Source organism: Ursus americanus, chromosome 21, assembly GCF_024610735.1.
Source record: "Ursus americanus isolate L20-20 chromosome 21, mUrsAme1.1.p, whole genome shotgun sequence".
Classification (NCBI taxonomy): domain Eukaryota; kingdom Metazoa; phylum Chordata; class Mammalia; order Carnivora; family Ursidae; genus Ursus; species Ursus americanus.
The window spans coordinates 43,191,115-43,214,167 of record NC_142147.1 but is presented as its reverse complement, the minus strand read 5'-3'; the positions used below and the strand labels follow the sequence as shown (position 1 = coordinate 43,214,167).

Below are 23,053 nucleotides of genomic sequence, written 5' to 3'. Positions count from 1 at the left end.
ATAGGTCCTTTACGTAATAAAATCTTTTTGTTCCCCCATTCTTCTAAAATTAGCCCCCACTACTGCACACACAATTTAGGGAAAAATAGAAGATGGATCTAGGTCTCTCCCAAGTCCCAGGACACCAAACTACACAAAGGTAGTTGTAGAATAAGTCACTTCTGGCATTGAAGTCAGATCCAAACACAGGAGGAGGAGATCTCCTGGACAAGCTCCCACGTTGGGAAGGCTAATCTAGTCCTGAGATTGGGCTGCTCAGCCTTTCCATGAGTGGATCCACCTGTCTTCACTCTCATATTCTAAGGCTGAAAGAGGCCCCACCACCCAAACCAGAGGTGCTTTTATGGCCTCAGGGTCTGTTGAAGTTGGTCAATATATGGGCAATGAACACAAAGAAGGAATTGCTTAGGCCTACACTCTGTGTTTTGCGTTCAGCCAAGCTGACTACTTAAATACTAAATATTCAGGCAATAGAATACAAAGCAGCCATTAAATGCTAAATAGGAAAACATATTTAAGGACATGGAAAATATTACAGATATGCTATCAATAGAAAAATAAGGTAAAAAATAGTATAACATGATTCAATCATTTAAAAAGAGACAGACATTGGGGGACAGGGAATAGGATATTAATTGATCGAAAGGTTTGGTAATTTATCCATTTTATTACATTATTCAATCCTATGTTTCAATGACTTTTTTTTTTTTTTAAAGATTTTATTTATTTATTCGACAGAGAGAGACAGCCAGCGAGAGAGGGAACACAAGCAGGGGGAGTGGGAGAGGAAGAAGCAGGCTCATAGCAGAAGAGCCTGATGTGGGACTCGATCCCGTAACGCCGGGATCACACCCTGAGCGGAAGGCAGACGATTAACCGCTGTGCCACCCAGGCGCCCCTCAATGACTTTTTTTAAATAGGTGTTATCTTGGTTTTCTTTTTGTTTTAAATATACTTCATAATTATTTTAAAAGCTGTCATACAATAACTTAAAAATTTATACATACACAAATGTATGTGTTAAAAGAAGCTATTCTCCAAAAAGTAGAGACTTCATTTAATTTTAAAACACTCTCTTCTTGAGTTTCTAAAAAAGCTCTGAGTACTCTAAAGTCTTCTTTACCCCAAGGAGGCTTGACATTTAGTCACAATGTCTTCCAGACAACTGCCAAATCAACTTATCCTACTGTTTCATTTTGCATCTAAACATCAGTTGAGGGAAAAAAATTAGAAGGCAAAAGTTTACACAATAAATCGCACTTATCTCCAGAGAGATTCCATGGGCTCAGTATAACTCGTTCATACTTTATAGTGATGGCCAGAATCCGACCATTGTCACTTTCCCATGAATTCCCAAGGTATGTCACCTCTCTTTAGCGGTGTGTACCATACACTGATTTATATGTATTCCTATTCATAGTTTATGTCCCGTTAGATTACTGGCACTTCAAAGTAACAGCTAAAGGGGTGCCCAGGTGGCTTAGTCGGGTGACTTAGTGGGTTAAGTGTCTGACTCTAGATTTCAGCTCCCTGTGCTGAGCATGGAGACTGCTTAAGATTCTCTTTCTTCCTCTGTGGCCCCCACAAGTCCACTCATGTACGTTCTCTCTCTCTAAAAGAAGAAAGAAAGGAGAAAATGAAAGAAAGAAAGAAAGAAAGAAAGAAAGAAAGAAAGAAAGAAAGAAAGAAAGAAAAAGAAAGAGAGAAAGAGAGAAAGAAAAAAAAGGAAGGGCTAAATATGTTTAGTCATTTAATCAACTCAAATGCTAATATCACAGGGTCAGATAATATTGTAGCCCCTTAAAATGTCTGATTTCTTATATGAAAGTCCACTATTAAAAATTTATCCTAGGGAAATAAAAATAGAGGTACACAAGTTATATGCAGAAGAATGTTTTTCAGAGAATTTTTTTATAACAAAAAACTGAAAACATGTAAAAGTAGGCAACATGTTAAAAGAATTATGTTGTGAGGTGCCTGGGTGGCTCAATCAATGGTGGACTCTTGATTTCTGTTCAGGTCATGATCTCAGGGTCATGAGATCGAGCCCTGCCTTGAGCCCCAGAAATGGGCTCAGCAACCAGCAGGGAGTCTGTTAGAGGTTCTTTCCCTCCCTTTCCCTCTGCACTCCCCCTGACCACTGGTGCTTGCTCTCTCAAATCAATCAATCAATCTTAAGAAAAAAGAATTATGTTGTAATATATTCTGGCAAACTATTCCATTATTAATAATTATGATTTTGGTTCACACAAACAAGTGAAGAAAGACACCTGTGATGAATTACTGAGTGAGGCAGGTAGCTTTTTTTTTTTCTTTTGTAAAGATTTTATTTATTTATTTGATAGAGAGAGAGACAGTGAGAGAGGGAACACAAGCAGGGGGAGTGGGAGAGGGAGAAACAGGCTTCCCGCTGAGCAGGAAGCCCAACTTGAGTCTTGATCCCAGCACCCTGGGATCATGACCTGAGCCGAAGGCAGGTGCTTAACGACTGAGCCACCCAGGCGTCCCAGGCAGGTAGCTTTTAAAAATAATCAATATTTGAGAGCTGGTCTCTTGCTGTAAAGAATATAGAATGTTGTCAGACTTTTAGGACATGAATTTCAGATTTAAACTCTGATATTTACTAACATGCCAGTCCCTTGAAGTCTCATTGGTAAATTGGGAAAGAATATCATATAGCATATAAAATAGTCTGAAGATTAAGTAATCTACATAAAGTACTTAATAAAATAATTGCTTAATTTAAGTTAGTTATTATTATTATTAAAGTGGAGAAATTTTGGGGCACCTGGTTGGCTCAGCCAGTTAAGCATCTGCCTGCCTTTGGCTCAGGTCATGATCCCGGGAGTCCCAGGATCAGGCTCCCCACTGAGTAAGGAGTCTGCTTCTCCCTCTAACCCTCCCCCATCTTGTGCTCTCTCTCTCGCTCTCTCAAACAAATAAAATCTTTAAAAAAAGATAAAGTGGAGAAACCTCCAAGTTCCTTAATTTACTGTTTTAGAAGAAACACAAATCTGCTAATTCCATTTTTTCTTACAATAAAATTTAAGTTCCTTTGGCCTGCATTCTTATACTGCTAACTAAAAAAATGTCAAAGCCTAACTTTAAGCATGCAATTCTCCTCAATAACCAATATCAACAGAAAAGATTCTCAAACACTGTAGGAGAAAATATGCCCATCCTCCGCCCCAGGCAGTTTCAGAAAAATCATTTCAGCATCCTAAAGGAGCTCAGAGAATCTGATCTGATCTGATCAGGTGCCAAATTAAGAATTTAGTGAGTGTCTAAATATTGTTTTTTGGGGGCACCTGGGTGGCTCAGTCATTAGGCGTCTGCCTTCGGCTCAGGTCATGATCCCAGCGTCCTGGGATCGAGCCCTGCATCGGGCTCCCTGCTCAATGGGAAGCCTGCTTCTCCCTCTCCCACTCCCTCTGCTTGTGTTCCTTCTCTCACTGTCTCTCTCTCTATCAAATAAATAAATAAAATCTTTTAAAAAATTAAAATTAAAATTAAAAAATATTGTCTTTTGGAATAAGGTGAAGATTTATCTGATTATTCATAACTTTTACTACCTATTCCATCTTTCTGTTAACATAAATCTATCATTGGAAATGTTGTTCATATAAGATACTTGGAGTAACCCAGACATCAGATCTTTTTATATTCTCTGAAATGACATTTAATCTCATTTTTTAAAAAATGATTTTATTTTTATTCAAAGATTTATTTATTTGAGAAAGAGAGAGCACAAGTGGGAGGGGAAGACAGAGAAAAAGAGAAAACCTCAAGCAGACTCCAAGCTGAGCACAGAGCCTGACACAGGGCTCGATCTCATGACCCTGAGATCAAGACAGCCAAAACTAAGAGTCCGATGCCAACGAACTGAGCCACCCAGGCACCCCTAAAAAAACAGATCTTAAAATGCTATGTTAGGGGTACCTGGGTTGCTCAGTTGGTTAAGTGCCTGCCTTCGGCTCAGGTCATGATGCCAGGGTCCTGGGATTTACCCCCCCACTGGGCTCCCTGCTGAGCAGGGAGCCTGCTTCTCCCTTTCCCTCTGCCTCTGCCTGCAGCTCCCCCAGCTCGTGCTCTCTCTCTAACAAATGAATAACACCTTTTAAAAAAATGCTATGCTGCTGATGACCCCATTTTCTGGTAATTGATTTTAACTGACAAATCTATGCTCCTAAGAGGTGAAAATACTCAGAAAGGTACTATAAACCTAAGGGGGAAAAAACTGCAAATAAGCAGAACTCTAGTTAGTAAATTTGGCTCTTAGAGGGATACGCATTTGCAGTTCTGAAACTACTTTATATGTGTTGTTCAAATAGAGCATAAAGGAACTTTGATTTTCACTGTCCATAGGAGGCTAGGATGTTGGGGTGCCTGGGTGGCTCAGTTGTTAAGCGTCTGCCTTCGGCTCAGGGTGTGATCCTGGCGTTCTGGGATCGAGCCCCACACCAGGCTCCTTGCTGGGAGCCTGCTTCTTCCTCTTCCACTCCCCCTGATTGTGTTACCCCTCTCACTGGCTGTCTCTCTGTCTGTCAAATAAATTAAATAAAATCTTTAAAAAAAATAGGTTAGGATGCACCTTTTTGGTGCTGGATTGGAGTTATCAGTATGAACTCGTGTTACAGGTAGATAGATAGATACAGAAATATAGACATGTCTACACAGACTAGTATCCATACATACATTTCCCAGCTTTGTCTGTTGAGAGGACCTAGAAAGCAGTGATGCCTCAGTATCAATGAGCACATCTAGCACCCAGATTTTGTTTTCTAAATACTATTCTCCAATAAAAAGAACCAAGGCTCATGGAGAAATGACTGATTCTAGGACCGAAGCAGAGAAAAATACAAAATGAACCTGGAATGTTACAGTGTCAGAAAGGAAGTGCTCACAAAAGAATAGTGGCATATTGAAGACACAGGAACCAATCTGAAAGAGTTCCCAGTGACCAAATCTGGAATAATTTGAGCGAGAAAATAATGGCAGTACTAGACTGTAACCCACAGAATAAAATGTATATCTGTGAGTCCATATTTACATGTAAAAAACATGACTGAATAAACAAGTAACAGAGGCAGAAAGGACAAATCTTCCTTAGGAAACAATTCCAAATAATTTATATGTGGAGTTTAATTATAATAACACAAAACTGGAACAACCAAAATGTCAACAGGAGAAAGGATGAATACATTATGATATATCCATGTAATGGAATACTATTCAACTATATTTTGGATTGAACTGATACAACAACATGGATGAATCTCAAAATAATTCTACTGAATGGAAGAAACAAGACAGAGTTCATACTGTTTGATTCTATTTGTATACAAATCTAGAAAGTGTAAACTAATTTATGTTAACAGACAGCAGATGAGTAATTGCTTGGAGGCAGAGTGGGAGGGGACAGGAAGGGTTGGGAGGGAAGGATTACTAAGGCTTTTGGAGGTGATGGTTTCATGGATATATACACATTTCACAATGAATCCACTTGTACCTATGTGTGGTGGTAGATGTTAACCAGACTTATTGTAGCGATCATTTCACAATGTTACAAATATCAAATCCTTATACTGTATACCTGAAACTAATATACAGTAAATTGCTGATTGTAAATTGCAAATTATTGTAAATGTAAATGGACTAAACACTCCAACTGAAATAAAGACATTGTCACAAGGGATAGAGAAACAATAGTTTGAGAAAACTAAGGAATGTCTTCAGTCCTCATGTTCTTTACGTTAAATCCTATCACACGTGGGGTGCCTGGGTGGCTCAGTCGTTTAGTGTCTGCCTTCGGCTCGGGTCATGATCCCAGCATTCTGGAATCAAGCCCCGCATCCGGCTCCCTGCTCAGTGGGAAGCCTGCTTCTCCCTCTCCCACTCTGCCTGCTTGTGTTCCCTCTCTCGCTGCCCCTCTCTCTGTCAAATTAAAAAAAAAAAAAAATCCTATCACAGTTTTCTTCTTTTGACAAATATTTTGAAGGGTCACATAGCACTCTAACTTAAGAGTTATAATTAGTCATCTTTAGGTGATTAGGTTTGTATGTGTTAGGCTGGACAACTATTCTAGGGTCCTTTCACAATTCTTCATCTCTGTTAACTCATTAATTATAAGTTTATTCTCTGTTATGGCCATCAACAATCCCTCACTGAAAACTTTTCTGGTTTCTGAGTTAGAGGATACTAACATAAGATAATCCAGAATTATATAAAAGTTATTCAATTTCAGCACATCTAGTCAGCAAAAAAAGAGTTATGATATTTATCATTTAGAAATTCCAGGGGCACCTGGGTGGCTCAGTCAGTTAAGCATCTGCCTTCAGGTCATGATCTCAGGGTCCTGGGATTGAGCCCCATGTCAGTCTCCCTGCTCAGCAGGGAGTCTGCTTCTCTCTCTCTCTCCCTCTCCCTCCACCCCTCCCCCATTCCTGCTTGAGCTCTCCCTCTCAAATAAATAAATAAAATCTTTAAAAAATTAAAAAACCAGTATATCAAAAAACAGAAATTCTTTACCAAAAACTATGATCCATATATTTGCAAGTTCTAAATCACATGTCCATTCAATTTTAAAAGCCTCACAAAGCATTAATCTCAATCTACACTAAGACAGAGACCATTTATTACCAGGCTTTGTCACCTGTCCCTAGAAAACTCATGTCTATGAGAAAGTCAGAATCTTTCCATGTTTGGCCAAATGGGAATCTCATCTCTAATTCATCAGCTACAATCCTGACATGGGAAGCTCAAATCATTTCTTTACAGGACTTTATTTTTTCATTCTTCCATCACTGCTCTTAAAATAAGTTGGGCACATAACAGATAATGAATATTCTGGCCAGTATATACACATAAACACAGGTTGGAAGAGACTGGGTCACAGAAGGAGAACATGAGGTTTCTGCAATGATTATTCACTGGTATAGGGAACCAATAATTGATTGGGGTGTTTTCTGGTAGGAAGTTTCCAGGATAATTAATGAATACATTTATATCACAAGAATGAATGAAATATAATGAAAACATTTATTTCAACAAGAAGGGAACACCAACTTACATATGTCATGGTTTGATTATCTGCAAAAACTGATCAGTCCTCCTTGGGGCTCCTCTACTGGAGAAAAACAGAGAATCTAGAACTGGGAAGGAAAAAGAGACCCTGTGAGAGCAAGCATGCTTTAGTGTTACTGTATAAGAAATTAAATGTTTTGCTTCTCCACTCCATTTTACTTAATACCCCTACCATACAAACACACACAACTGCAAAAGATTAGAAGGATTTTAGATAAACTGAAACTTCTTCCCCTAATCTCCAGGAAATGCAGATACTTCAGCAGACAGCTTTCTGGGCAGTCCTCCAATTTCTGGGAAGTTGCTCTGCACCTGAGACTGGGCTGCTCAGTCCTGCCCTGAACACATCCTCCTCTCTTCATTCACAGCCTTCAGGACTGAAAAGGACCTACACCATCCAAACCACACCTTACTTCCTGACTTTCGGGATCAGTGAGGATGAACAGGTTGGAAAAGGCGTACAGGTTAGGGGCACCTATGTGGCTCAGTCAGTTGGGCGTCAGGCTCTTGATTTAGGCTCAGGTCATGATCTCGGGGTCCTGGGATCAGGCCCCACGTCCAGCCCCCTGCTCAGCGGGGAGTCTTGCTTGTCTCCCTCTCTCCCTGCTCCTCCTCCTCCTTTCTCTCTCGAATAAATAGATAAATCTTTAAAAAAAAATTAAAGATTAAAGAAAAGAAAAGGAAGAGTGTACAGGTTAGAAACGCCATAGGCAGGGCTCAACATTCTTTTTTTTTTTTTTTTTTTTTTTTTAAAGATTTTATTTATTTATTCGACAGAGGTAGAGACAGCCAGCGAGAGAGGGAACACAAGCAGGCGGAGTGGGAGAGGAAGAAGCAGGCTCCCAGCAGAGGAGCCTGACGTGGGGCCTGATCCCAGAACGCCGGGATCACGCCCTGAGCTGAAGGCAGACGCTTAACCGCTGTGCCACCCAGGCGCCCCTCAACATTCTGATTCCAGAAAAACCAACTGCTGAAATACATTATGAAATACATTACATACAAAATGTGAAGGGAAAATAATGAAGATGTGGAAAATATTCCAGAAATACTGTCAGAAAAGTCAGATTATGAAACCATATTTTCACTATACTATTTGTAAAATATATGCATATCTCAATATTGAGAGGCTGACAGATCAGGCTCCAGTAGACAGAAAAAGTTCAGAAAGCTATACACTCATACATCAACAGTGCCTTTTCGTCTTCATTTTTTTTCTTGGAAAGTAATAATAATTGCCTACATACAAGAGACAGGTTTCTTTGCTGTTTCAATGACGTAGACATTTGAAGAAAAGATTTCCTTTGACATAGGCATTTCATAGTACTGATGAATAAAAAAAGAAAGGTGAAGCTCACATGGCTAATCTTTAGCCAAAGTGTATGTGTGTGTACACGTGTGTGTGTGTGTGTGTGTGTTCCAGAATATTGTTATGCAATTTGAGTCATAAACTCTCAAAATTTCACCAGGGATCAAGTAACTAGATACTTAGAAAACAAAGCTGATGGAAAATACCTAAAGCAACCTCAAGGTCATGCCTCAATAACCAGTTTTTTGAGAGTATACTGTTGCATTAGACTTGAACCTAAAACTTACATATTTTTTTGAGATATAATTGTCATATAATACTAGTTTCAGGTATATAGCATGATTCCACATTTGTATTTATTGCAAAATGATCACCACAGTTAAGTTGGGTTAATATTCATCATCATATGTTTTTCTTGTGATGAGAACTCTGAAAATCTCCTTTCTTGGCAACTTTCAAATATACAATACAGTATTATTATTATTACAATACAGTATTATTAACTATAGCACCATGCTGGACATTACATACCGATGACTCATTTATAACTGAAAGTTTATATTTTTTGCATGTACTTCATGCATTTCACCCGCCCGCCCGCCCACCCACCACCTCTGACAACCACCAATCTTTTCTCTGTATCTGAGTTCAGTTTTTTTTTTTTTTTGAGGGGGTGGAGGACTAAATTCATCATATAAGTGCGATCATACAGTATTGCTACTTGTCTTTTTCTGTCTGATTTATTTCATTTAGGTTAACATCCACCCATGTTGTTGCAAATAGCAAAATATTCTTTTTAATGGCTAAATAATATTCCTCTGTGTATATAGCACAGATTTTTCTTTTGATCTTGATGAGAATTTGTTTAAGTATATAAAGTTATTGATTCAATGGCCATGTCTTAAAATGCATATGAACATTTGTCATATTTTAAGTGGAAGTTGTTTTCTAAAATGTGCACAGTTCATTCTTTTAAACAGTATTTACTTGGTCGTGGAGAAGTACATTAAATTTGGATTGTTTTGCTAAATGGTTCTTGTTTTCTTCAGCTACCGGTAATACAACATTCTCTGATTTTTATGTACGTCCACTGCTGGATTAGTGCCTAAAAAGATGGGTAAAGTCTCTGAGAATAGTCTTACATATATTGACGCTGCTCTTACTGCCACATCCCTTTGCAAGTTTTCCTCACAGAGCTATTTCCCACCCTGTGGGTCACATCCTCCAGAAAGCTGCTGAACTGTTCTTAATTAGTTTCACTTACATCAACATCATGAGAATAAAACAGGTAATGTAGGAGTTACCAGGTGATCCAGCAATTCTACCCTTAGGTACATACCCAAGAATAGAAAATACACATTCACCCAAAAAAACAAAAAAAACCCAAAAAACCCAAAACAACTTGTACACAAATGTATTTATAACAGCCAAAAAGTGGAAGAAACCCAAATGTCCATAAACCGATAAAGAAAATGTGGTAGATGCATGCAAGGGAATATTATGCAGCCATAAAAATGAGGGTTACTTTGATACAAGTTACAATGTGGATGAATCTTGAAGGCATTAGGCTAGCTGAAATAAGCTAGTCACAAAAGGACAAATATTGTATGATTCCTCTTATATGAGATTCTTAGAATAATCAAATTCATAGAGACAGAAAGTGGATGCCAGGGACTGGGGGGAGGGGAGGATGGGAAGTGTTTAATGGAGAGAGCTTCAGTCAGGGATGATGAAGAAGTTCTGAAGATGAATGGTGGTGATGGTGGCTACTTAACTATATGCTTAAAAATGGTTAAAACGTTGGGGCACCTGGGTGGCTCAATTGGTAGAGCATTCGACTTTTTTTTTTTTTTTTTTAGAGAGAGAGGAGAGAGAAGAGAAAGCAGAAACAGGGGGAGGGGCAAAGGGAAAGGGAGAGAGAATCCCAAGCAGACTTCACACTCAGCATGGAGCCCTACACAGGGCTCAATCTCACAACCCTGAGATCATGACCTGAGCTGAAATCAAGAGTCTGATGCTTAACCGACTGAGCCACCCAGGCATCCCAAGCATGTGACTCTTGATTTCAGGGTTGTGAGTTTGAACCCCATGTTGGGTGTAGAGATTTCTTAAAAATAAAAAAAAAAAATCTTTAAAGAAAAATCTAACTCTGAAAGACTGTCTTTTTGACACTTGCTGCCCTGGTGACTAATGGTTATTTCTATTATTTAAAAGATGTAAATATCTGGAAAGTTTTTCAAACCAGAAATTGTCACTTCTCTCTTCCACTCACATGCACATATAATAAAACTCATGGTCTCTTTTTGCAAACTCAGATTCTTACTTCTTTATGGCTTGACTCTTACACTTAATCAATGTGATCATACTCTTCAAATCAAAATAATATATATATATACATATATATATATATACACTAAATGGAAAAATATTAATAGGTTATCTCTGGGTTGGGAATAAGATTATTTTATATTTCTTTATCAGAAGTTCCTTAGGAACTGCATGTTTTACAACAAGCCTTCATTATGCCATCACCAGAATATAAGGTATTTCAAAATATTTCAAAGACATTTCAACATATGACAAATGTTAAAATATCACAGAGGGTGGCTCAGTCAGTTGAGCAACCGACTCTTGATTTCAGCTCAGGTCGTGATCTGCCCTCAATGCAGAATCTGCCTGAGATTCTCTATCTTCCTTTCCCTCTGCCCCTCCCCCACCTAGCTCGCTCTCTCTCCCTTTCGCTCTCTCAATAAGTAAATAAAATCTTTAAAAAATCATAGAGAAAAAACAAGAACAGGTTGTTCATTCTTGTATTTATGAAACCTGAACTCTATGCGTGACATGGGGAAGTATTACAAGGGAAACAAATTACACCTACAGTCCTTGGATATCCTTTGGTTACATCTCCCCAACACTTTCATTACCAAGATCCTACTGAAAATGAACACAATATGGTAAGTGGCACTTGCAGACTGATCCTAGAATGTAATGAAGGTAGAAGAGTGTTTGGACCACAATAGATGCTTGATAAATGTAGCTACACCACTACCCTTCCTCAATAAACAATTAAAATATTACTTTATGATGCACTCCTTGCAAAACTGCTCACAATAATACCTTCTTAAGTGAGATTCATATATAATTGAAACTTTTCCAGGGTATTACTGTTGATAAATACAAATATTGCCTAATATTATAGAGCGTACATTGTCCTTCTGTCCTAACTCTGTATAAACATAAAAAAATATCTCTAAATATTTTAGAGAGAGAGAGCATGCACATGAATGGGGCAGGGACAGAGGGAGAGGAAGAGAATCCCAAGCAGACCCTGTGCTGAGTGGGGAGCGGTACTAGAGGCTCCACTTTATCACCCCCAGATGATGACCTCAGCCAAAACCAAGAGTGCGACGCTTACCTGACTGAGCCACACAGGCACCCCTGTATAAACATAATCTAATTGACTGCATAATATTCAACCATCTGGGTTAATCAATAAGCATTTCCATAACCCTGAACGTTAATTTTTCACATCATCAAAAACAGGAAAATTGTCCTTGATTCTAGACCAAAAAATCTGAATCTTTTTGGGTTCTGTTTACGATAACAGAATACACAGGAGGATGTAAATGATAACCCAATGAATATGAGAATGTTAACGAGGTTTATGTCAATAGTACCCAACATCCATGAGGAAGAAAGCATTTCAGACAATGGAAAACATGCCCTAAAACCAATAACTTAATGAAAGAAAAACTAGACCAAACACTGATTTTTTCTGGATGTAACAACTCTTTTCTCCTCATCAGGGTCCTTCTTTGGGGGAATGGCAGGACCAGGTAGGGAGTCATAGGCCACTAGGTTTTTCTTGGAGCACTGAATGACTTCGTTGCACAACATTCTCTAGGTCCACGCCCGCCCTGCTAACACACACACCCAAACAGATGGAAGTGGGACAGCGTGTAATCTGTGTAAGCTTTACAGCAAATTCCTGCGGTCAGATCCCTGGGAACACCGTGGTTCTGAGACACGTGGCTGCCCCTCAGAGCTGCCAAGTAAAGAATTTCCAAGACGCTCCCAACCTCCAACTTCATTCTTAACGGCCATTCCTCTGTGGCAGCCACAAGTAGCTGTGAGGAGAGAAGACGAAGGAAGCAGCAGGAAACCCAGAGCCACGGGACGATGACACAACAGAGCCACAACAATCACTGCACAGGTAAAAGACCTGCAACCAAATGCACATCACACGCACACAGCCACGCACCTGTCTCACCCTCACTTTGATGAGGGAACGGAAGGCAAGCTGAAGACAAAGCAGAAGCTGACACCCTGCAACCCCCCCCACCCATGGGATGTATGCAACATTCCTCAGGCACTCCTGGCTGCCCTAAAGGACAAAGAAACAGTCCTTACTACCTACAGCCCATTGACAAATCCTTGAAACAGGCATGGTGACATTCCTCTAGGAACTCAATGTTAATACTTTGCTAAGGGCAAAAGGCAGTCCTAGCCTGACCCCCTCCCCTCCACCAAGATCCTGTAAGTCTACTTTAACATATAAAAATTCCTTTGGAAACTTCCTTTATCTCTAACCCCCCAAGAGACATATTGGCAATCATCCCCCAAGCATATGGCCCACCGATAGACATCTGACGGGTCTCATGACTCAGGTTTTATTAGACGGTAATGAATGACCTTTTCCCAACAACAGCTAGCCCCCTCAAGGTCCTGGAAACCTTGCTTCCAGAATTCCTTAGAGACTTACGCTATCCCTAACCCCCTCCCAACTTGAGGGCATATAATGGACCACTCCTCACAACCCCGGGGCAGCAGCTCTTTCTGCCCACAGGTCCTGTTCCCGTGCTTTAATAAACCACCATTTTGCGGCAAAGACGCCTCAAGAATTCTTTCTTGGTCATGGGATCCGGACCCCACCCCACTGAACCTCACGTATAGTCCCCAACCTCATCATAATGGCGCCCGAACGTGGGGCATTGAGCTTCGGTGCAAAATTCGTGAGTACTTTCCCTTCTCTTCCTTCACTCTCCTTTCTGGGGCTCTTCAAGGAGTAAGGTCTTATTGGAACACTTTCATGCTGACTGCTCAGGCTATAATCCTCTAGCCCACGGCTACTCTATGGGGAGGAAAAGGCCTGCCTTTTGGCTGGAAGTTAGTACCCTGGCCGGGACGGTAGTAAGACCCAGAGACTTGATGCCCCCTCTTTACTGCTGTCCTTATACAAACTTGCCAGTCTTGGGCACGGGCCAGCCACCTAAGTGACTAGCACGGCTGCCAATCTTAAGACTCCTGTGTGAGGTTTCCTCCTGATGGATCTAATGCGATCCCCTCCACATTGCTGGTCTAGCCGCTTCTGGCTGCGGGACCTCCACATGGAGCCGGCTGAAACCAGTACCCAATTGAACTAAAATGCAACCTGGGACCGTTTCCCGGGGAAGTTGGCTGTAAGGACCACTTGTGTTGGAATGTTGCTTAAAACATGATGGATTTCTATTTTTACTGTTTTCTGTCAATGTCCTCTACTAATTACTTAGGCTACAAAATTTGGTAATTTCCTCTTGTTAAACTTTTCTAGTGTTCTCCATGGGTTAAAAACAGCTGGTTCTTCAAGGCAAGGTAAAATACTTTCAAGGCAAAATAAGGCGTGACCTTCACGGCACGACCTTCAAGACATGGTATTTCAGTCCATTCACCAGGCATCTACTGGCAGCCTAGGATGCGATGGGGCAGGGTAGGGACGCCAGCATCCCTCCTACGGGCATTTTAAGGCAGGAATGCCTTCACAGGAAGGCAGGATTGTGATCAATAGCGATGACTTGTTTGAGGGACGCCTCCGGTCACTTTTGACACACGGGAACCTCTGACATATCCTGAGTGGGACGCCACCCAGGAGTCATGGGGGATTTAGTAATGGATCTTCTTCACTTTTCTGAGCGTGGCCTCAGTAGGCTGCTTCTTCGGTTCCCAAGGACTCTCCCTTGGGGTGCCTTCTAACCCACTGGAAACAATTTGGATTGCAAAATTTAGGAAAGTACTGAGCTCCTGTAACACTGCTCGGCCTCAGTGGGATCTATCGGTTAGATCTCTTCTGTAAGGAACTGAGCAGATGGACCTAGGTTACCTTCATTGCTCGTACCTAGGCCTTCACTGCTCTACACCAGGACCCCGACATAAGGGCCTCTTGCAGAATGTGCCTGAATGCGTCAGCTAGTAAACTCTCCTGACATATTGGATGATAATTATCTAAATAGACCTCCTCCGAGGAAACCCAGGTTGCTGGAGGAAACACAGGCCATCCCAAACAAAGGGGACTTGACTCTCTTCTCGCTCACTGTTCCTTCTAACGTATGTGGGGGCATCTCCCTCACTCATTTCCTGGGTTAATGGCTATAACTGGAGCCATCTGTGGTTAGTCTACCCCAGGACAGGGACTTTAAGGAATATTCCCAAGCAGCTGCCGAAACTCCCTTTGTTTCGGGGAAATTCCCTGTCTTCTCTGGCCCGACATGGACTCCCTATTCCCCCTTGTTGGCGGGAAAACATGGCCTCTGCTCCTGTTGGAGCTGGTGAGCTCGAAAACCGGGAACCCTTTCTCTGCCTTCGGGCAGCACTCTGCCCCTACTGTCTCCTCCTTTCTGCACCACCTGGGGTGCGACCTGCACAACTGGCTTCTGTACCATCCTCAGTGCCTCCGGCACCATGGCTGCTCCTCCTCACCCTCCCCATCAAGGAGCGAAGAAGAGCACCCCCTGGACCTAACGTCACCCACTCCAGATTTCCCCACCAGTGTCTCAGGTAAAAACTGAAAATGGGGTGGGCCCAGGTGGAACATAATTCAGTATTTAAACTAAGAGAAGTTTGTTGGTTTAATTAAGATAGACCTGTCCTTAAAGTTATCGGCACTAAATGTAAAACTTTTATTCTATCGAGGTTTACTGAAGGTCAAACAAACCTGTACAGATGTAAGTCTGTTGTGAGTTGTTAGTAAAAATATGACTAAATGATGGTTAATTGTCTGTCTCAATGTTTTCATGGGTAATTGTTAAAATAGCTTTCAAAGTCTTCGGTAACCTGAATCTTCATTGCTTGGATGGTAAATGGGATTGAATTCGTTGGACATCTAGGTCCTTTTAAAATAGGATTCAGTGCTGAAGCATTGATTACTGGATGTAGGTTTGTGCTTTTGACTTCTTACTGCGAAGAAACTAGGGATATTTAAATCTGTTGGTAAACATGTTTTGTGCTTAACTGATTCATAAATTTGCCATCTAAAGAATTCTGGTGTAACAGTTCACAGTTGGTTACTACTTAGTTTTCACTGGAGACTAAGATTTCTAAAAAAAAAACAAAAAACGAAACTATTAAATGTAATGAAGGCTGATGGAAATAAGGGAAGCAGCTCTATATGTAGAAAAGTAGGAGATACTTAAGAAGGATAAGGAATGGGAATGCATTTTTGTTGAAGGTAAAAGAAGGCAATTTTGTCCTAAATAAGATAGTTGTTTGGAAAGATGGCATGGGATAAAATCTGAATGCAAAGGAAAGTTGTAGAAGGAGTTTTAGGTGTGGTCAGAACTGACTAAGAATAAAATGAATGGATTTTTAAGATACAGTGGTATAAGATCTATGTCTGCTTTCTGTTTAGAAAGACAAAGGTTTCTTGAATTGTTCATGTGCTCTGGATAAGAAAATGTAAACAGTTTTCTCTTTGCCCAGAAAACAAAGTGTCTATGTTTTGTCATTAACAGGTCTTCAATTACTTAGTTAAAACTTCTCCGTATAAAAGAACCTAAGTTTTGCTGACAACTATAGAACCCTACATATTTGCCTTCAAATCTCGTATTGTCACCTTGGTTAAATAAAAATAGAGTTTTGTAGTGATCTGTAATCCTATTCAGGCTTGTGCTATAATTTTAAGGTTTTAAAAAACTTTACCAAGATTTAAATTGTAAATGAAGTCTCTTTACTCATTAGGCCTTTTTCTTTGGTATGCTGAGTTACTCTGGAAGCACTGTTAAACAAATGATAAGCCTTAGGTTACATTTGGGTAAATGCTGTAACTATTCTAGAGATAATATGCAATTCCTAAAGTTTTTTTTTTTTTAAGATTTTATTTATTTATGTGACAGAAAGACAGCCAGTGAGAGAGGGAACACAAGCAGGGAGAGTGGGAGAGGAAGAAGCAGGCTCCCAGCGGAGGAGCCCGGGATCACGCCTGGAGCCAAAGGCAGACGCTTAAGGACTGCGCTACCCAGGCGCCCCGCAATCCCTAAAGTTTTAATGGTTTAATATAAGGTCATCATCACTCTTTTCTGGCTATGGAAGTGTTGTGTGTCACAGAAGTAACCTGACTTCCTTGCCAGCTATATTGTAAACTCATCAGTTACTAACTATGTCCATTCTGTGTTTTTGTTATTTGTGATTGTTCTTATTCTCTTCTAAAATGAGTTTCATCTTCAAAGAGATTCATATAAAGGACTTTTAGGACAGATACAGGTTTTCGATATCTTTATAGAATCCTAAAACTGAAATGGGTAAAAATTTCCAGAACTAACTAAAGTTGCATTCAAACTAAACAAGAATTAGTAACATAGGACTAAATTAACTAAAAGACTATAGTGTTGTGACTCTTGTTTAAAACATTACTGGTTCTCTAATGTTTACTCTTCCAGATTGAGGAAATTTTCTCTTAAGACATCAGTGATATACAGAAATAATAATAAAGCAAATTAAAGCGGGGCGCCTGGGTGGCACAGCGGTTAAGCGTCTGCCTTCGGCTCAGGGCGTGATCCCGGCGATCTGGGATCGAGCCCCACATCAGGCTCTTCCGCTATGAGCCTGCTTCTTCCTCTCCCACTCCCCCTGCTTGTGTTCCCTCTCTCACTGGCTGTCTCTATCTCTGTCAAATAAATAAATAAAATCTTAAAAAAATTAAAAAAAAAAAAGCATTTAACTTTTCTCTCTACCTGAACCCTCTGAGATTAAAAAGGTCTCAGTAAGTATTCTTTCTTCCATGGCAATCATAATCATTTGCATAAGTTCAATAAGTATTGCTCTCCTTGTAACAGGACACCATTGGAAACACTGGTTATTTTACCATAAGGCTTTGACTGGAATGTCATATTTGAGAGACATGCCTAGACTCAGATATGACCAAACAGCTTTCAGGAACTAAGGTTGACTTTATGAAACCTGGAGCCATAAAGCCCCCTGGAAATGGCCTGATACCTTGCTTACAGGGTTCCCAGCAGCCTCACCAGGTGAGTAAAGAATGTCACTTCCTGGCAGGTGCAGGAACCTCAGGATACCTTGGGGACCTCCTGGAGAGGGATCTGCCCAAATCTACAGGTATTACAGGCATGCCTGATGACAAGTACTTGGCTTGGCTTCTGGCCTGGAGAGGCTACTAAAAGTTCAACCTGGAGATTCCTTGTAAAAGTTCCAGCAAAGCAGATTCTAAAAGATCTATAAGGTCAATCACTATTTTTGCTGAATTTATGTAAATAATTAGGCCAAGTTTGTTAAAACTGGACTTGTTTTGCAAACAAATTAGTCCTGATTTGGCTACCTCTGGAAATGAGGGTTATTTTAGAGAGAAAAGTTATGTTTAAATAACCCACCTTTGTGGATGTTAAATTCTAGATCCGATTGTCCTTAAATGTTTGCTTAAGCTAGACAACTTGAGGTAAACTTAAGAGAAATAGCTTTTTTCTATTCCTATACAATAGCTGATGTATAGGTAGTCTTCATGCTTCTTATTCTATGGGGCTAATAACAGAACCCCATGGGCATATATTTAATTATTTGAACAAATGGAAATGGGATAGATTCCCCAACGATTGTATAACTTGGCTATCACCTTGACCAATGTGGCTGGGATGATGAAATCATTCCCTAAAAGCCAGAGCATACCCCACTCCATAGGGTTAACTATGGGCTTGTGGAGATAATGGATGACCCCACTTTCCTCGTGACTGGACTGGATGATGACTTGGGGATGCCTTTATCTCTTGACAAGTCTTCCCCCCCCCCCCACTCACCAGTGATTCCTTGTTAAGATATTAAGGCTAGACCTCAAACAAAGAAGGCTTCTTAATGCTTTCATCCTGCATAGTTAATTTATCCTAGAAGCCACCTCTCTGAATGTACAATCATAAGGAGAGGCTTTAACTGAGCAGACAACAGCTCTCCTGGTAAAAGGGAGCCTCAAAGCTCACTATGGGACAGTCCAAAGACACTATGGGAAGTAATGACTTCACATCAGTTCCAAGAACAAAAGCCACCTATGGGTGATGGGAAGCCGACTTATTAAATACCAGGCTATGCTTATAGGTATGCCTAAAATAATGCTTAAAACCTGTCAGACTTTAAACCCAGCTACCCTTAAGCCTGGACCTGACCATTGTACTTTTATAGAGCATAACTGTTCAGAGGTTATTGATCTTGTTTATTCTAGTCAACCAGATATAAGATGTCCCTATTGAAAATACAGAGGATGATTGGTTCACCGATGGTAATAGTTTCATGGAAAAGAGGGGTAAGAAAAACTGGGTATGCTATCGTCACGTCTAACTCAAGGTTGAGGGCAAAGCCCTGTCAGCAAACATGCCTGCCCCAAAGCAGAATTAATAGCTCCCACCCATGCTTTGCAACTGGCAAAAGCCTTAAAAATATTTATACTGACTTGAAATATATTTCCCTCATCCTCCATGCTCATGGTGCCATTTGGAAAAAAAGGGGATTATTATCAAGCCATAACTCCCGAATCAAATATGGGCCTGAAATCATTGTATGTATGGCCCTCCAAAACCAAGTAGTCCTTGAAATCCTGACTGCAGTTTCAGGGAGGCCCAGTATTATATGACTGGCTCCTGGCTGGGACCCAGTGGCTCTGCAACTTAACCTGTGTCCATAGCTTCCTCCTTGCTGGATAAGCCACTGTACTCTGGGTTTTGCCTGGATGCATGAATGCATTATTAAAACTATTACCAACCCAGCCAACCTTCCAAATTTAAAACCATGGTGGACATGTTTTGTGTTACATTGGTATGACCATGTTTTGTGTTACATTGGTATGACCACCTAGCATCTATCTTTTTTTTTTTAAGATTTATTTATTTATTTATTTATTTGACAGAGACGGCCAGCAAGAGAGGGAACACAAGCAGGGGGAGTAGGAGAGGAAGAAGCAGGCTCCTAGTGGAGGAGCCTGATGTGGGGCTCGATCCCACAACGCTGGGATCACGCCCTGAGCCGAAGGCAGATGCTTAACGACTGCGCCACCCAGGCGCCCCCACCTAGCATCTATCTTTGTTACCTCTTTGAGACTGGAGAATGTTGTTTGGCACATGGAAGTTCTCAATAAATACATGGTCAAAGCCCTCAAGTGAAACTCTACAGAACAGAGTGATGTTAAATGTTTTTAACTGCTATACAAGGTGAAATATGTGGTAGCATAAAAACAATGCTGTGTATAAAGTCCAGATTACCACAAAATACTTCTGGGTTTCTAACTGACATAAATACTTAAATTGGCACTTTAAATTATCTCTTTCCTTTAGTGATTGCTTTAAACTCCTGGACTGGAGGAAAATTATCAAAGGTTAACTATCAAAGATCCTTTATTCAGATCTCTCCTTATAATATTAACCTTCTTTTGTCATGTCTGATGTCTCCCTGCCTAGTGCCAAAACTCCTTCACCGCCGTAACTTCCAGCTAACAGATAATAAATACCTTCTACTCAAGGAGGTTCATCCATGTTGTCTACGTTGGATTCAGCTGCCTCCCCTTTCATAACTCCCCTGTATGTTCCCCAACTGACCAATGTTGACCCATAGGGAGTCTACGCCCCTATTCAGCAGGAAGAAGTTACAGAAGATGAGACCTTCCACCTTCAACAACCTTAAAGATTTAAGGGTCAAAATTGTTCAGGGGGGAAATGATGAGGGAACGGAAGGCAAGCTGAAGACAAAGCAGAAGCTGACACCCTGCAACCCCCCCACCCACGGGATGTATGCAACATTCCTCAGGCACTCCTGGCTGCCCTAAAGGACAAAGAAACAGTCCTTACTACCTACAGCCCATTGACAAATCCTTGAAACAGGCATGGTGACATTCCTCTAGGAACTCAGCTGCCTCAATGTTAATACTTTGCTAAGGGCAAAAGGCAGTCCTAGCCTGACCCCTCCCCTCCACCAAGATCCTGTAAGTCTACTTTAACATATAAAAATTCCTTTGGAAACTTCCTTTATCTCTAACCCCCCAAGAGACATATTGGCAATCATCCCCCAAGCATATGGCCCACCGATATACATCTGAAGGGTCTCATGACTCAGGTTTTATTAGACAGCAATGAATGACCTTTTCCCAACAACAGCTAGCCCCCTCAAGGTCCTGGAAACCTTGCTTCCAGAATTCCTTAGAGACTTACGCTATCCCTAACCCCCTCCCAACTTGAAGGTATATAATGGACCACTCCTCACAAGCCCGGTGCAGCAGCTCTTTCTGCCCACAGGTCCTGTTCCTGTGCTTTAATAAACCACCATTTTGCGCCAAAGACGCCTCAAGAATTCTTTCTTGGTCGTGGGCTCCGGACCCCACCCCACTGAACCTCGCGTATAGTCCCCAACCTCATCAACTTCACAAGCGCACCTACTGTAGCGGAGGCACATTTCCACGCGCACGCGCACACACACACACACACACACACAACAGGCTTCCCCTCTCCCCATCTGTTCCTACAGACACACACCACCCTCCTCTATGGTGCTTGAACCGCAGGCCTGAGAGCACGGTAACAACTGGCCACCCCTATTACCGGCTTCCAGGCTTTAAAGACTTCCTCCCCCACCCCGGATTAACTTGGTTGTCCAAAACCCAACCTGTCCGCACCCTGTGCCACTTACATACTGAGACGAGTTCAACTCACCAAGCGCAGCGCGAGAACCGCGTGAAAATGGAAGGGGCGCCAAAGAACCTCTGTGACGCTGCCCTCTGGGAAATGTAGTTCGAGCCTGAATGTCCGTGGCCGCGGTAGCTTGTGGGGAAAGTAGCTGGAATTCCCAGAATCCTTGCTGGAGTGCTAGTTGGCTGCGGGGACCTTGCTGCGCGGACTGCTGTAGGACTGTCGCTCTAAGGAGTGCGCCCCGCAAGGGCTGGTATGGTGGCAGGGAAACAGAAGAGGGCGCGGTGCGCGCATCCTGGTGGTCCAGATCAGGCTAGAAGGCAGGGCAGGGCAGTCCGGAACTGGCGCTTGTCCGAAGCCTCAGGCCTGTGGGTGCAGAGCCTCAAGGTAGGGTCACTGGTGCGGCCCCAGGGCCATGGCGGGGACTCTGGTGCAGCATTCCCTAAGATAGCTGCAGCCTGGTGATAACATACGGGAAAGTAACTTTTGGTACTGCCGGGAATGGGCTGGTTTTCTCAACACACCGTGTTAGCTACATTTAATAATGGTGAGTAGGAGTGAAGTAATATTAATTTAATACTGTACATTAGGATATATTCAACGCTGATTGAATAATTAAATGTAAAAGTAATCTGGTGATAATCTTGTCTATGTTTTGTAATACTGGTTTAGGAATAGATTTTTCAAGCATAACCAAAGAGAGAAATGCTATATAAGTATTAAGATTTGACTGGATGATTATTTGTCAGACCTCCAACTTAGTTCTCCTTCAATACTGTGTTGGGCATTCTTGTCTTCTGCCTCTCCTTATAAACCTTAGTATCAGTCTGTTGATCTCCACAAAATAGCTAGCAAGGATTTTGTTGTTTCATGTTTTTATGATGAAAGGGTGTTGAATTTTGTTAAATAATTTTCTGATCAGTTGAGATGATCATGCATTTTTCTTTTTTCAGCTCTAACCCTGTTTTTATGCAAGAATCATGTTGATGTAGAGAAAGTGTAGGGGTGGGAAAGAATTTTAGGTCTTAGTCTCTCAGTTTGCCTGCAACCGTGGAGCTGTGACCTGCACAAGTTCGTCTCAGGTCCTTTCCTCCCTCAACCCGTTAGGTGACAGTAGAGAAGGCTGGGTATTTCCCTTCCTCCACGTTGGTTAGTCTCTGGTAAATTAGTTTCCTTTGGGGGCAGGTGGACAGCAGACTATCTAAAATATTTCAAAATGGTTATTTTCGCCTCTCCCTGCTAGAAGCGTGAGGGGGATTTCTTCTGATCTTCATTCTGAGGAAGTGGTGGTGTTTTTAGAGGTTCAACTCAAGAAAGTGAGGGCCTGTAGGAGTTTTTAACTTTCAAGATGATCCACACTCAGTTTCCAGCAGTTCATCAATTCCTACCAGTTCCTGGCTCTAGCAGCTTCTCTTTTAGGTTATCTGTGATTCTCTTTGCCTGTCTCTCCAGTTCTCAGACCATTTGTTTGCCCTCTGACCTCAATTCTCTGAGGAAAATAAGAATTATTAATTTTCAGTTTGCTTAGCTTTTTTTTTTTTAAAGATTTTATTTATTTATTTATTTGACAGAGAGAGACAGCCAGCGAGAGAGAGAACACAAGCAGGGGGAGTGGGAGAGGAAGAAGCAGGCTCATAGCAGAGGAGCCTGATGTGGGGCTCGATCCCACAACACCGGGATCACGCCCTGAGCCGAAGGCAGACGCTTAACGGCTGCGCCACCCAGGCGCCCCTGCTTAGCTTTT

The 23,053-nt window shown here is 41.4% G+C and overlaps 1 protein-coding gene and 1 long non-coding RNA gene across 6 annotated transcripts in view; one reads left to right on the top strand and one right to left on the bottom strand.

Annotated features, from left to right (window-relative positions):
• Window positions 1-21,392, bottom strand: part of LOC123784693 (uncharacterized) — a 43,876-nt gene extending 22,484 nt beyond the window's left edge. For 4 of the 5 annotated variants that reach the window (XM_045786152.2, XM_045786144.2, XM_087871071.1 and 1 more), the window contains exons 1-2: window positions 21,334-21,392; window positions 7,070-7,151 (exon numbers count right to left, since the gene is read on the bottom strand). The gene's annotated coding sequence lies outside the window, so the exon portion shown is untranslated. Of the gene's footprint in view, window positions 1-7,069; window positions 7,152-21,310 lie in introns of all 5 variants that reach the window. The other variant, XM_045786139.2, reaches the window with a different exon arrangement.
• A 99-nt stretch (window positions 21,393-21,491) lies between these two features.
• LOC148108258 (uncharacterized) overlaps window positions 21,492-23,053 on the top strand; it is a 40,384-nt gene continuing 38,822 nt past the window's right edge. Inside the window, exon 1 of the long non-coding RNA XR_015728172.1 lies at window positions 21,492-21,696. This is a non-coding gene — a long non-coding RNA (uncharacterized LOC148108258). The remainder of the gene's footprint in view (window positions 21,697-23,053) is intronic.